This window comes from Lonchura striata, chromosome 3, assembly GCF_050655825.1.
Source record: "Lonchura striata isolate lonStrDom1 chromosome 3, ASM5065582v1, whole genome shotgun sequence".
In the NCBI taxonomy this organism is placed as follows: domain Eukaryota; kingdom Metazoa; phylum Chordata; class Aves; order Passeriformes; family Estrildidae; genus Lonchura; species Lonchura striata.
Genome location: NC_140705.1, coordinates 13,410,529 through 13,426,559, shown reverse-complemented (window position 1 = coordinate 13,426,559; position 16,031 = coordinate 13,410,529).

The following is a 16,031-nucleotide window of genomic DNA, read 5'->3' as shown; positions in this document are numbered from 1 at the left end:
TCATTTTGTCCTATCTAGAGATGAATGAGCTCTGTCAGTGGTTGCCTGTTACCCTTTTGCTAGAAAAAGCTCATTTCTCCACTGAGGTTTTATGATTTTCATTTGTTAAACGGGTGCAGTGTTAGCTAACAAACAACACAAATCTACTGCCACTAATCAGAGAGACAATTTATGTAACTGCTCTGAATAGGACTGCCAGTGTCTTTCTATCCACTGGTAACTATGTTTTTACCTTATTTTGAGATATGCTGATAGATATTAATCACTTTTTTTCTAGTCATTATCTGAAAAGAATATCCACTTTAAAAAAAAAGACAGGGTATGATCTCTCAACTCTTTATTAGAAAATACTTTAGCTAGTATGATGATATCCACCTCAATAATGCTTTTTATTTTCTTTTTTATTTTCTTTTTTTTTTTTTTAAATCCTGCTGTTAGATAATGCCTTTAGACTGTGAAAGTTAATTTTATAGGCTCTTGTATAGTTTCTGAATAAAAATGGGTACATTGTGATTAATTCATAGTATATCTCCAACTTCAGTTCAAATCATCATCTTGGGAAAATCCTGTTGGGAAGGCTGAATGAACTCAACATCTCTCAGTACAAACTGTCTCTGTGAAGCTCTTTCCCTTTTCCCTGGATAGGAGACAGTTATCCCAGCTAGGAATTTAGCCATCCTCTTTATAAAATAAGTATAGCATAGCTAAGCTTTCAACTGCTCTGTTACATGTTAAAAATACATGGAATCAATGTGGTCTCAGGCACACTAAAACAGTAAATGACAGGTACTGGAGGGTTACATTTTTCCATATGTTTCAACACTTTATGAATTTTAAAGCCATTTGCTCAGTAATAATGAATTAAATATACTGTACCTATGCCAATATCTAAATATATAGAGTAGTTGAAGTTCAATAAATATGCATTTTTTGTCAGAGAAGGAACATACGTATTTTAGGCTAAATGTCATCAACAGTTCTGTTTATATCTCATTTTATATTTGAAAGTTATGTTAACAAAAAAAAAGATAGGGGTTGTCCTGGACAGGGCTCAGCTGACAGGCTGTTTTGTCTTAACATTTCAACGTTATTACCAAAACATCACATGTTTGTATATGTTTCAACTTTCATATATAAAAAAACCATAAATGCCTACTAAAACAAAATGTGTACATGCAGAGGGTGCTGACAATGACAAGGCCAAGAAAATTTAAATTGGTATGTTTGAATGAAAATATAAAGTACTTCTTTCCAAGGGGCCTTGTAAAGTTAATTAACAGTTATATACAATGATGGCTTTTTGTTTTTCCTTTTCTTTGTGTTATCTTTCATTTAATGGGATAATTCATGCCTAGAAGAGCAAAGAAAGAATAATGTCTCAATATCACAAACATTTTTTTCCTAAATACATTTGACATTCAGAATCTACTTTCTTTGTTTTGTTGTCAGAAGAATGCTCTGTGCTAGGAAAGAGCATAAACACTTCACTGTGCTCATCTCAGATACTACAACCAAAACGAGTACACTCTGCTGCATTTCCACTTAAGCTGATCCTTGTCTTGAGACTTACTGAAATATATTTTTGACTTATACAATTTAGTTTTAAGTGTAATTAAAAGAGATACAGTTCCAGCATGTTGGTTGTTAATTAACATTTTATATCAATAATTTTATATTTCAGAAGAATGGAAATATATTGACTAAAGTAGTCATTAAAAATCAATGCTCTTTTTTTCTGCTAAGGCTTTATAATAAAGAATTCAGTATGACTCATTATGCTCTATAAGATCTGTCCCTATTAAGAGTCAGTTTACAGCTTCTCTTGAGCAACTGTAGTTTCCATGAAGTGTTTGTGTAAGAAAAGGAGGAGAGGAAGGATTAAGAATATGATAATTTTATTTTTCACAATTCCACCTGTATATTTGTCTCTAAGATATGAAGAGTGAGTGTTTGAGGAAATCAAATGTCTTTTTTTTACTCTACAGAAGACTGGCATTCCACTCACTCTTGTCCTGGTTCTGTCTGTTTCTACTTTCTGCTGCTTCAACATTGTTTTATTTCTCTTTTCCACCTTAGATTGTTTATCTTTTGTTCCTGCTACTAAGTGTAGAAGGCTATGTTTCTATATCTAAAGAAAGAAAAGAGGGTGGTAGAGATGATACTTCCTTTATCTTTGACTTGTTATAAAACATGGATTTGCTTTGTGATGTTGGCATCAAACTTTAATTCTGACACTGGTTCTAGGTCAATGTGAGCATATGGAAATGTTTCACCAAGAGAAAAGCAAAGAGAGTGGATTTTTTTCCCAAAATTGGTCCAGTATAAACTGGTATGCATAGGAAAATGTGCTTGATCAGCTGTCATACTCTGCTGCAGTGAATACCAGCTCCTAACAGTGTTTTGGTCATAGAAAACCTTGTTATTTCCTCCCAACAGAATATTCTTCACCATTGCTGTATTTCATAAACAAAACAGCTTAGTGATCAAAGGGTGCCATTTTTATTTCTGACACAACAGTTTTCACCATATAAAAAAGCGGTTAGTGTTGAGCATTTTTTTCCTTCTGAAACAGTACTTTGAGCAGAAAGGAAGGGGTTATTTTTTGTCAAATACGTTTTCCAGGGGCAGTACAAGCATGTCTACCACTTTTTGCTGGAGATAGGCTGAAAGCATGCAGTTTGCATAACCATAAATTGCTGTGTTCCAAGCACCATATTTCCCATTAAATTTACCTTGCTTGAAACCTTCAGTGCCAGATGGAGACAATACTAAATATTTTTATCTAACATGTTGCTTGTTTATTACACAGGCTAAGATTTCAGCTCTTCCATCCTAATTTTCTGTTTTGATTTCCTTGATAGTGACTAGACTGCAACCTTTGTAAAGTTGACATCCACTCTGACTGCTTAATAAAAGCTTGTAATGCTCTCACAAAAATCCAACAAAGTTAGAACTTGAAATTAATCACTCAAGATGGATGAACTGGATGATTTGCAGTTAGGTTTGAATAAAGATAAGATAATACTTTAATGCAAAAGGTAGAGTGGACTGCATGTCAGGAAATTTATATGTCAGCTAGAACATGAAACTAGAATTTATACTCAAGCAAAATGTTTCAAGAATCATTGCATGACTAAGTTAGAGTAAATTATGCAAACCACAGACTAGGGTCTGTGGGAACAGACTAGGATCTGTAGGGAACAATTTAGAAAATGAATTTTTATCTCTAATTTACCAGGCTAAGAATATCCATGATACCAGCAAATCCTGTGTGGGAAAAGTGACAATTCTACTATGTTCTTTTAATGGATCATTATTTTTATCATACTCTGGAGGACCCTTAAAAAACAAGGGATTCTATCTTGAAACCATCAAAGGATGTTTTTTCTGCATAGGATAACTGTCCACAATGGACTAAAAAAAAGTCAGAAACAATGAAAGGTAGAATTGCCAATTTTTTCAGCCCTGATCAGTCCAGACCACTAGACAGAGACTAATTTGCCATTACATGTCATAGAAATAAGAATTATCCTGTTGGTTCATTTTCAGATAACAAAACAGATTTAAGATGAGCTGTTTTGTTCTTGCAAATTATGCTACTGTAAAATTATGGGATGTTGCTGTTACCTGGAAAATGGTGCTGCTAAAAAGTAATTGTATCCCATCACCACAAAACATTTGGAAATTTCAAGGCCTTAGGGAGAAAGGGACACTTTGAAATATTTAAATTTTGTTACAGCACAGATTATTCCAAGGAATTTAGTTAGATCCTGGCCTGTGCTTATCCCAGCCATCTTCATAAGCTGACAACTACACAAACTCTCACAAATTACACTCCCTGGAAGAATAAAAGACTCTGGAAAACCCAAGCAACACTTCATATACACAAAATCTATGTATATAAATGAACAGGTTTTTCTAGGCTAAGTAAATGAGATTTTCTCTTATATTACCTTTGATATTCTGATCATCTGCTATATTTCATATAATTTCTTTAATTCACTGCTAACAGTATCAAAAATCGTTCATGGCATATACCTCAGTGAGTCCTAGGTATATTCCCTTCTAGGTCAGACTTGATTCAGATTCATTTGACAGTCACCCACCACAGATAAGAAAAGCAATTAAGCTGATATTGAAGATATATATGCTTTGAAGAATCTAATCAAAAACTATTTTGGTTCTCTGAAGTTAACTTTAAGCTAGTCTGATACTAAGCTTCAGATGAAGTGCAGAAAGAAGGGTCTTGTGTCTACTCTTAATGTAGCAGAACAATCAATTATCAAGATGCAAGTGAAAGCAGAACTACTCACATTCTTAAAAGTCAAGCTTAATATATTCAAATGTGACTTTTCTGCTTCAACTAGTTGGAGATGTAGCTCTCAATAATGTTTAGCATTATTAAAAATAAATATTTTATTTTCATAAGTTTCTCTTTACTTTTTTACAGAGGAAACGGGAAATTCTCTGTAGGAGATAGGAATGGATGAATAGGAAATATAGTTCCATGGCCTCCTAGACATACTCATATTTCAAGTAAATAGCAAGGGAGATATGTAGGAAGATCTTTGTTTTTGTAATCAAATTCATTTCAGTGGTACTATAGCACCAAAACCAAGGAAAGATCATTGTGAACTAAATGAACTCAACAGAAATTTTCTGGACATTTGAAAGTGGTGGTTGTAGACTAAAGGAATGATATGGTATATGATATGAGGCACAGAAACAGGTTGCTCAGACACGTTGTGGAGCCCTTATCTCTGGAACAGTTCAATGCCATGATGGAAGAAGCTCTGAGCAACCTGGTCTAGTAGAAAGTGTCCCAGCACATGGCAAATGATTTGGAACTAGATGATATTTACGGTGAAGCCATTTTATGATATCTATAAGTCTATCAAAAGATAGGAAGAGAGGGGCTAATGGATGTATTGGATAATGTGGGACCTGAGCATGCCACAAATGGTTTGGGACAAGAGGTGTAGTTTATACTGATTTTGTTTGTGATTGAGGTTATTTTCTTCATAATAGTTCATACGGTGCTGTGTTTTGGATTTTTGAGCAAAATAGTGTAGATAGCACACAAATGTTTTAATTGTCACTGAGTAGTGCCTGTGATCTTCCAAGGTGCTCTCTGTTTCTCATTGCACCCCTGCTCCCCACAGTGAACAGGCTGGGTGTGCCCAGGATGTTGGAGGGAGACACAGCCAGGACAGCCGACCCTGGATGACCAAATGGACAGCCCATACCACATGGCACCATGCTCAGCATGTAGATCTGGGGGAAGAAGAAAGAAGGGGGATGTTTGGAGTGTTGACATTTTTCTTCCCAAATCACCACTAGACATGCAGCAGTTCTGTTTTCCTGGAGATGGCTGAACAGCTGCCTGACAGTGGGAAGTAATGAATAAAGTCCTTATCTTGCTCTGCGTGCATATAACTTTTGCTTTACCTATTGAATTGTTTTTATCTCAATCTGTGACTTTTCTCACTTCTAATACTCTTCCCCATCCCTCCAGGGGCAAGTTAAAAAATGCCCGTGGGACATTCAGCTTTCCACTGGAATTAATCCACAGCACTATAGGAGAAATTTTTAAGGGAAATCTTTTTTCTTCATGGCTTTCTTCCTCTTTCATGTTCAATATCATATCATTGACCCAAAGATCCACTTTTACTGTGAAGTACACAGAATTCAGCTTAGCCAAAAGTTCTCTGTATAGCACACTTGACCTTAGTTGTCCTAACTGTATGCTTGAATGGTGGGTGAGGTAGATATATAAAACATTCATGTGTTTTTCTGTCTTTCAGCTTATGAACTGCTTATGACAGGTGATTTGTTGCAGTTGCAGCAGCATCTATTACATGATAAATGCTGCAACCTGCATAGTGAATACAGAATTGAAATTATTAGCTTTATTTGTTCTCTAACCATCTTCCAGAGAAGTCCCGTTTTCAGCAGTAAAAATGAAACCTTGTGAATTGCAAACACCAGGCAAAAAAAAAAAATTAAAGGATTGCCTTGAGTTACATAGTAAGCTTTTAATTCTGCAATCTACTTTTTACAATTTAAGCAAAGGTTGTCAAGCCCTCTGGAATAACCCCAGAGCTACAGTAACCCTATGTACTTATGGGAAAAAATCCCAAGTGAACCTCTTTCACTTTTTTTTGGCACTAAGCTGAATTTACTGTTTTATTTTATAGGAAATTTTGCTTTCAAAACATGAGTGCAAAAATACACTCGTTTTCATTTACTGGAACTTAGTCTTTTCTATACATATCAAATATTAATAAGAATAATAAAGCAGAGATACAAACTCCTGTCTTTCTAAATATCATATATGAATTACAAACAATTAATGCCAACAGTGCACAACAGCCCAGACTGACACCTCACCTGCCTCCATACACTAACAGCGTGCAGAAATTTATAATGTTGAGATTACCCTGTGCATTTGTATGTAGTCATGACTAATGAAATTTGAGCTGTGAAAGTCACAGGTAGAAACTGTAATTCAGTATGGATCAAAATTGAATTATTAGTTTCCATCACTATCATATTCCATGAGAGATTAGTCCTAGTTTAATGGACCTCAAAGAGCAATAATGAATAAATCTATAAAGCACATGAATAAAGCTTTGATGTGAAAGTTTGCTGTTTAAAGTACATTAATCTGAACCTTAAACATAATGTAAGCATTTCAAAATAGGCAAATCATGCATAATTGAACATTTTTAATTCAACTTTATTGGGCAAATTCTCATCAGCATTATAAAAGACAGACTATTACATACGTGCTTTAAAAAAACTGTCAGGTTCCCTTCACAATGTTATTTATTTTCAGTTTTTATTAAACAATATGAGAAGCTTAAAGGTAGAACTGTCTACAATACCACTCCTAGTGGGCATTTTTACTGCAGAGCTTAGTTCTGCACTGCTTTTTTGGATCACTACTCTTTCCAGCTGCTGTCACAGCCAGAGCACAGGTGCCTTAACTCACTGCAAAATTTACAGGAGACCTATCACCTCCCTAGGGATGACCATATTCCAAAGTAACTATGCTGTCATTCAGAGGTTTCTTTCCTCCAGAAACTCTGTTCTTTGCTTTTTATTAACTTTCTAAATCTAGCCAGAATCTTTACTAAATTCTTCTTGAGGTTCCTCCAGACTTGTCATTTTACCCCTACTTCTTTCTCACTCTACAAATTCATAGTTTTATTGCTCAGCTGGGTCTGTGTTGTAATCTGTGTTTCAGAGCCTATTCAGCCAAGAGATTGATTGAATACTGAGGTTCATGTAGAGAATGGACCAATGGGTCTGCTCTTTATTACCTCTGAGTAAACAGCTTTTGCTTACTCTATATCATGGATCTGTTTTTATTTCTTCTATATTTAACTTTTTTTCCTATTATTGCTATAATTTTTTAATTTAAAAAAACCTAAATACCCCCAAGCAAGATCCTTACTGCGCAATCTTATGAAATTGTCTGAGGAAGCTAAACAGGACGCAAATCAATTTGATATCTCATAGTAAATGACATCTGGTGTTACAGGGATTGTGACAATCTGGTGTAAGTCACTGAAATATTTAAATATGTAATGCCCCAAAAGAATCAGATACCTGCTTGAGAAAAATAATTATCTCAAAATCACCATTTCATTAAGTTAAAAACTGTGTCTTAGATTCACCATTGGAGCAAAGGACAAGCATCACAATCCTTGAGTATGAATGATGAGCAACTCTTTTATAAGGTTTGAAAAATTCAGAATAATGAGCATCTCCATCTTTGTGATGTCCTAAGAACACATTGCTTTGCAAGAAGAGTAACAAAAATAGTGAAAAAATATACTAAAGTAATATAAGTAGGATGAGTAAAATAGTGAGATAGGAGTCTGTTTCTTGAGGGTTTTTCTTACTTTTTATAGTCACTGACTTTCTGTGCATCATCTAACTTTTTCATGTAAGGCTGAACATAGAAAGTCCAGGCATTGTCTATAATTTTCCTAGGTATTATAATGTGAATATTGAAAACAATCTACAACACTTTATTTTATTTTCTCTGATTTTACTATGAGAATAATCTGTATATGTACCATGATACAGTGTTACATAGCCTTGATTTGCTAAGAACAACTGGGAAAATTATGGAAATATATTTTCTATAATGAAAGAACACTTAGCATTTATTGAAGCACCTGACAGTTTTTATCACAAAACACAATAAACACAGTTTCTTACCCAGTTTAGAGTCAAATTCACAGCTTTTTGGCTATGTTAATATAAAAAAAAAATCACATTAAATAGTTGTCTGATTATGAAGAAAAATCTGTGTTACAAACCTGTATTTAATCAATATAAATGATTAATTGAATTAAATCCAAACAAAATTTCATCATATTAATATGTTTTGTATTCCTTATCTGAACTTTAATATACTTTCAAAATAAACACTGACAATGGTATTTCTCTTTGAAAAGCCTATTCAAAAATTATTTTTTTTTTTTTACAAAAATGTGGGCTGGAGACAAGAATTAATGTGAAATCTTCAGAAGTATGAGTCATAAGTGCAAAATAGTTGGTTATTTGGCTGAGAGTTTTCACAGCTGGATTCTCTGGTCTAATTAGAATAAGCTTTTTTCTTACTATGATGTAAAACCTCGAAGAAATGGTTTGCACTCTGAAGTTCTAATGATAGGCACTCAAATAGGAAAGTGTTAACCTTTACTCTGTGCATGGAATTAGAAGACTCAAATTGCTGTGACTTTCTCTCAGTGTTATCATAATTGAGCATGTTGAAAAATGGTTTATCTATGTTTAAAAATCATATAATAGGATTTCTTCCACTAAAGAAAACTGATTCATTATGATAAAATTAAAGAAATAAAAAAGCCAAGAGTAAGTTTTAACAGCCTTAAATAAGATAGGGCACAGCAATAAAATGTAAAAGGTTCAGGTCTTAAATGTTAACAGCCCTAAAAAATCCCTCTCCAAATCAGAGCAGGAAGCATAAACCTGTAGCCCTTCTCTTTGTCCTAGCATTTCCAAAGGGTGTTTCATTATTCCAGTTGAAAACGTCATGACATGACACGACATTATGACCCATTATAATGCAGGCACTTCAGAAAACACCATCAATAAAAAGGTTAAACTCTTTTAAAAAATAAATATTCTCACGGGCTAATCAGCAGAAATTCAGTGAGCTCTCTAAATAATTAGGTCCCATCAAAAAGATGCTTTTCATAATTAATGTCTTCATTTCTACATCATATGAAGTTATACAGTTCAAGGTGGTTTACAGAAGATGAAGAATAAGAATCACAAAATTCACCATTCTAAGTTACTCTGACTGTAAGCCAGGTACAAAATATATTCACTGGCAGACCATTAGCATGCAAGTATGAAGTTAATCTTGCATTAGTATCATGCAAGATGATTTACCAGCACAAATAATTTCTCTGCTGTCACAGACACTACAGCATGGATGACTCAAATGCAAAAGTCTGCATCAAGTCACATGAGTTGCTGTTCATTTCTGTCACCCAGCTGAGGATTCTCAGTTCCTGGTAGGATGCAAGTATCAATCTCATAGACAAATACTTATAAATTTAGTAGAGATATGCTGAAAAACCCAACAAATTCCTCTTTGAGGAGCTGTCTACTGGGCTTGTGAATTTTGTTTTGTTTCCTTAAGTGGACATAAGCGAAATGTGAATGATTGACTTTATTATTTTATGAGGGAAGAAGTTAACTGTACTCTATACTTGTTTTTCTCTCCTCATTTATTCTACTTCCATTTTTTCACTTTTGTCTCTTGCATTTTCCTCATCAAATGACCTCTGTTTGCTTTCAGCTCCGTGTGTGGGACTCCATTCAGTCTTAATATAAGAAAAAAAAAGATGTTGATACCAACAAAAGGCAATAAAAGGCAATTCAGATGGAGGAAAGATACTGACAACAATCTATTACAAGTATAATAGCATGACTAACAAACAACATTTTTATGGTATTGTCATACTTAAATATATTGTAGTCAAATTTCCACTATTAAGGGAAGGTAATATCTGTGAAGTTCGTAGAATTATTTGGATTAATGGAGTTTTGAAGTTTCTCCAGTATATCACAATAATGAAGTGAAGAAATTACTGTCCAAAGAACACTAGTAATGCTGTGCTTTACTGTTAATAATGGCTGTGCTGTCTGTTACAGAAATCAAGTGATGGGGTCACAGAGAGATGCAAGACGAATGGACTATCAGAATCCTAATGCATTTCAAAAAATAATAATATAAAAGTAATAGCATTAAATGTAGCTTGTTTTATTTGCTCTTTGGAAATGCAAGCACAGATAAACAAAAACATTCTTTTAACAGGCATCACCTCTTACTCACTTTGCATATCATAATCTTGAAACGTGTTTGCTGTGAACAATCTGCACTCAAACATTTCAACCCTGACTGATTGTAATTATCCTTAAATATCTTGCTAGTAGGACTGACTTCCATGTCTAAGCAGAAGTAAAATAAGGATGAGGATTGGCTCAGGGAGTGCAAAATTAATATAGAGTATTCAGTATTTTGTTGTCACTATCTGTTCAGTAGATTGTAGGCATAAGATTTCATGAAAGAGAATATATAAAAAGATGAAATCTTACCTTCTGCCATTTTCAAAGTCTTTCTAAAGAAAGCTATACAAGCAAAATTTTAATTATATTTTCTGTTTAAATAAGGCAAATATAGAAAGAAACAGAAGACAGAAAAAAATATATATTCTCAATGTCTAAGAGCATAGAAACCTTAAGAATTAAATTAAAATATGGAAAACCAGAGAATTTAAAGCTTTATGATCTTACTGATATGGATGTATTATAATATGGCAAAAGTTTCTTAGCAGTTTATCTTTCTACTAAAGGAAATCAGGAATGCTAGAGAAATAACACTCATACAGAAGGAATATCACATTTAAAATAATTTTTAAGATGTTCACTAAAATACCAAAATATCAGAGATTCTTCTGAAACATGGGCTTTGCAATTTGTTTTAAACTTTAAACATGTTTTCAATTGCAGGCACATTATTGTATTTGGTAATAGGTGGCATTCTTTAATTATGCCTGACTCCAGACACAAATATATATTTCCAGGTCTGTTAAGTCCAGTGGCAAGGATACACTTCTCAGTGCTTTGTTGTGCTGGTTTTGGCTGGAGTAGAGTTAGCTTTCTTTGCAGGCTGGTATGGGTCTGTGTTTTGAATTTGTGCTGAACACAGAACTATATTTTTTTAGATATTTTTGTCATTGCTGAGCAGGGCTCACTCAGAGAGAGCCAAGGCCTTTTCTGCTTTTCTTACTGGCACGCTGGTGAGGAAGGTGGGTTTGTATGGGTGGTTGGGAAGATACAGCCAGGATTGGTGACCCAAACTGACCAAAGGGAGAGACCACACCATGTAACATCCTGCTCAGTACATAAAGCAGGGGGAAGGAGGATGAGGGGGGGATAATTGGAGTGATAACATTTGTCTTTCCAAGACACTACTAGTACAATGGGCCCTGCTCTCCTGGAGATGGCTGAACACCTGCCTATCCTTGGAAAACAGTGAATTCCTTGCTTTGCTTTCCCTGTGTGCCTGGCTTTTCCTTTCCCTATTAAACTGTCTGTGTCTCAACCTGTGAGTTTTCCAGATTTCACCCTTCTGATTCTCTCCCTGACCCTGGCGGGGGAATAACCAAGTGGCTGTGTAAGACTTGGTTGCCAGCTGGGATGGAGCCACAACATTAGATTCTCTAAAGAGATTCAGCGCGTAAAAGAGGCACAATAATTGAACTTGGGAACACAAAACAGAGGAGTTCACATAAAATACTTATTTGGGAGAGTTATTTTATTTCTAGATACTGTGTTATAAAAACTTGTAATGAAATTACTTTTTAACAAAATGAAACTATATTAATCATGGACAAAACAGTAATGATAGCAGATGTCTTAATCTACTGTTTATTATAATTGGAATCTTGAAAGTTTCTTTTAAAAAGAAGGTGCTTAAAAAAAATCATTGCTTCTGTAAATTGTGTTTTCCCCAATCCTAATTATTTTTCTCCTTAAATATATTTGCTTTGTAAAACACTCACATTTTAGTTTGGCAGAATTTAATAAAGATATTTTGGGTCAGTACATCTAATTGATCTGGAATTTAAATTATGGAACAGCCAAAACTTTCTTTCTTCCTATGACTGAGCTAATGACTTATAAATAGATACTGGTTGAGATGAAAGACTGCAGAAGAGTAGAAATGGCAGAAATTTGGTCAGCAACTTCCTTTCTGCAAAACATAAACCATGAAGATGACACGCTCAGAAGGCTCTGAAAGTAAAAATTAATTTTAGTGTAATGCTGAGCTGTCTCAAATTAAAGCATTTGGACAATTCTGAACCAATAATTCTGAGCTTTTATCTCAGATCAGGAAGTTTGAAAAAAGATGGTTAGAAGGGAATAAGAAATTTAAAGGCTAAGGAATTTTACATCATTTTATTTTGATATTTTATGAGTTTCATGCTATTTCAGGGCTAAAATAATAATTGCTTAGAAACTGAAACACAGATGTCTATTTTTTAAAAATTTCTTAGAGAAAGCATCTGAGTAAATCAGATTTTACCATACTGCTTTGTAAATATTTGGTTTCTCCATTTGACTTTGTTGTTTTTGCTTCTCAATACTCTCCCATTTGTTCCAGTGACTTTAACATTATGACTTTAATAAAATGTCAGGTCAGGTCTGTATTCATACTGGGAATATTGATCCCAATAAAGCTGTATATGAACTTAAGTTAATTCAGACAATAGCCATGCTAAATTTCTGGCATTATTATGCAGAACATACCGGTTTCTTCTGCGTAGATAATTAATTTCCATATTTCCTTAGTTCTGTATAGATTCTTGCATTATGTTGTACAACAGATCTACATAAGTTTTATTAAAATACATTATAAAACTCTTTTATTCCTTCTGACCAGATTCTCAATTGTTCTGTGTCTCCATTTTGTCACTGCTTGTATTAGCCTTATAAAAAATCCAATTAACATTGAAAAAAAAAAATAAAAAAAGAAAAAAAAGGTTATAAGAATTTAATGCCAATGTCCATTTAGTTAAATTCCCTGAATTCAATGGATTTTACTGTACTATATCCCAGATATGTTGGCAAATAGTGATATTGCATCAAGATTAACTTTTTCTTTCATTAGAGTTTATTTAGGCCAACATTTCTCACAGTTTCTGAGATATTAAATTTTGACCTTCTCTTTCATTCTTATGCAAAAGATTCTAAATCATAATTCCAGAAGGTATAAATATTTATTACCTTCAGCTCTTCAAGAGACTATATGCTTTTGAAGATAAATCAATGTAATTAATTTAAACGGTTGCAGATTTTTATGTATTGAAAATGAAAGACTGATTCTGCACAACTGGCCATACATGATACAAGACATATTTTAAAATTTCAGAGAAAACTGGCACGGGCATGTCTGTGTTTATACGCATGTGTGTGTATAAATATGCACACATACACACACAGATGTGTAGCTGTATGTATGACTGCATATACAATACTGGACAAACCCATGAAATCACTCACTGTATTTATTCATCAAGGTGATACACATTAGCCAAGTTCCTATACTAGATGGAGAATTTAGCCACTGTTAAATCTTTGGGATTTCAGGGTATATTTGTGAGTTCTGATCTCTTTGTCTGGGATCTATTTTGTGCTGCATATGCCTTAGTAACTGATGAAAGTGCCATCCTTCCTAAAATTTCAGGTTCATTCCACTTAAACCTTTTCAGAGTTACCTATTACCTATTGTAAGGTTGCTTACCTCTGACCAACTCAACCCTTTCAGAAATAAATCATCAGGAAAGAAAATAAGAGAGGTTTAGTAAAGGAATATACTAACTGCAATGAGCTAAATAATAAAGCTAAGCAGTTTGTTTAGAAAACGGATATATTTTATTAGACAAATTCACCAATTGAAATGTGTTTCCTCCATCCCTAAACTTCTTCCTGTTTATATTTGCAGACCATAGGGAATACAACACCAGCAGGATGGAGAGGAATCCTGCACTGCATAGAAATTGTGTGCAAAAAAGTTTATAATAAAGTTGAGAAACATCCCATGTCATAACATGTACGTGTTATCTTACTTCCAGCTGCTCCATGTAAAGCAATAGAGGTAATTTAGAGTGACAGGTACACACAACAGTCTTTAGACCAAGAGATGTGTTTTTGAATCCTTTTTCCACTCAACACACTGCTAAAAGCACTTACTCTCATGTGGAAAATGTTGTCAAATACCCCTGTCAAAACCTCTTCCATTGTCCCTCCCCTCGCTGCACAGCTAAGACACCTTTTTCTTTTCTTCTGTCTTATTCCAAGTATACCAGATCTGCTGCTTTTTCCAATTTATTGTCAATATTTTCACTTCTCACTGTGTGAAAACCTGCTGAAAGCTTTTCACCTTCAGTTTTCATTGTCCATATTTTGAAATGTCTTTTTTATGTAATAAAGGTAATGAGAAAAAAATAAGTGAGTCAAGATCATAATTCAGAATATGCTTACATGTGTCCTGCAGTTCATGCTATTGAAGTAACTTTACCAGAAGTTACTTTGGAAATCTGCCAAGGAAAGTGTACCTGTTCTCAATGAGGGTAAATTTTACAAGAAAAAAGCATTAAGCAACAAAATGGAAAAAAAATAGAATAATTAGCATCTAGCAAGTATTCTTTTTTCTAGAATAGGAAACAATGTATTAAAGAATTTCTATTTAAGTATTCTGTTAAAATGATATCATTATACTAATCCTAGATGAGTCAGTTGTTCAAACTTTTTATTCTATCCAAGCAATATCTCTAAAAAATTTGTTTTGACAGTTCAGACTAACAAATGTTGTTCAAATCAGTACATTTTTGCTTTCCATATTGAATTTGACAAAGAATGGCTTTAAGGTGTTTCTTTTGATGCATTTTTGTCCAGGTCTAGAACATTTGACTAACCTTAAATTATTATATATACACTTTGGATAAAATCTGGCTGGCCATCATGGATTCCAGGTGACTTTTCTACCTTTATAAGAATGTTTGTATTACCAGGGTTAAGTATGCTAAACTGTTCTACACAAACCAGTTGGCTAGATTTACCTTCACCAAAAAAAGAAAAAAAACAACATAGTAAGCATTTTGAAAAGCATAATAATAATTTTGTTTTCTGGCATCTTTGAAACCTTTATGCTATCTAATTTTTTTTTTTTAAATGTTTGAATAACAAGCTGTGAGATGCTGAAATGTTACAGGTTAATGACTCAAAAACTTGGCCATTTGAAAAAGCAGGATGTGCTTTGCTGAGGCTAGGTTTGCACCCCCTGGTCAAAGTGAACGTTTTGAGACAAATAAGGGAAAGGACAAAAAGAAACAGATGATGTAGAGGGATACTGCTTTTTATGATGTCAATTTCCTCACTTGTACAATTGGCTCCTCCTCTCAGGGAGGTATTGGACATTCACATGTTGGCCTAAAAGCATTCATCCCTTGTGATGGGGCATCACTACAACAACTACAATGTCTTAGAAGGTGTCATAAACCATAAAAGTCCCCTGAAGCACCCTTGGGCTCATTTCTGGGACCTTCCACTAAATTACTGCTCATGATCCGCAGCGTTGCAATAGACAGTTTAACACTCCCTGCCTCCCCAGGGAAGTTATCTGGCCATTCCATGTGAACTTCTAAGTATATTTACCCACTGAACTTTCTGTTTCATGGGCTTCCTCCTCCACTCCACATGGATCAAAATGGCAACCATCACTTTTACCAACTGACTTTAAAATTGTAACAATCAAGTCTTGTTGCTGAATCCACATGCAATAATAGTTTTCATCTCCCCTCCCTCCCTCCCTCCCTCTCTTGCCTCCTTGCCTCTTTCCTGCCTTCCTCTTTATATAACAAAAAACACTACTGTGGGTAAGTCCTCTCACCCAGATATCCTGCCATAATCTTGAAATT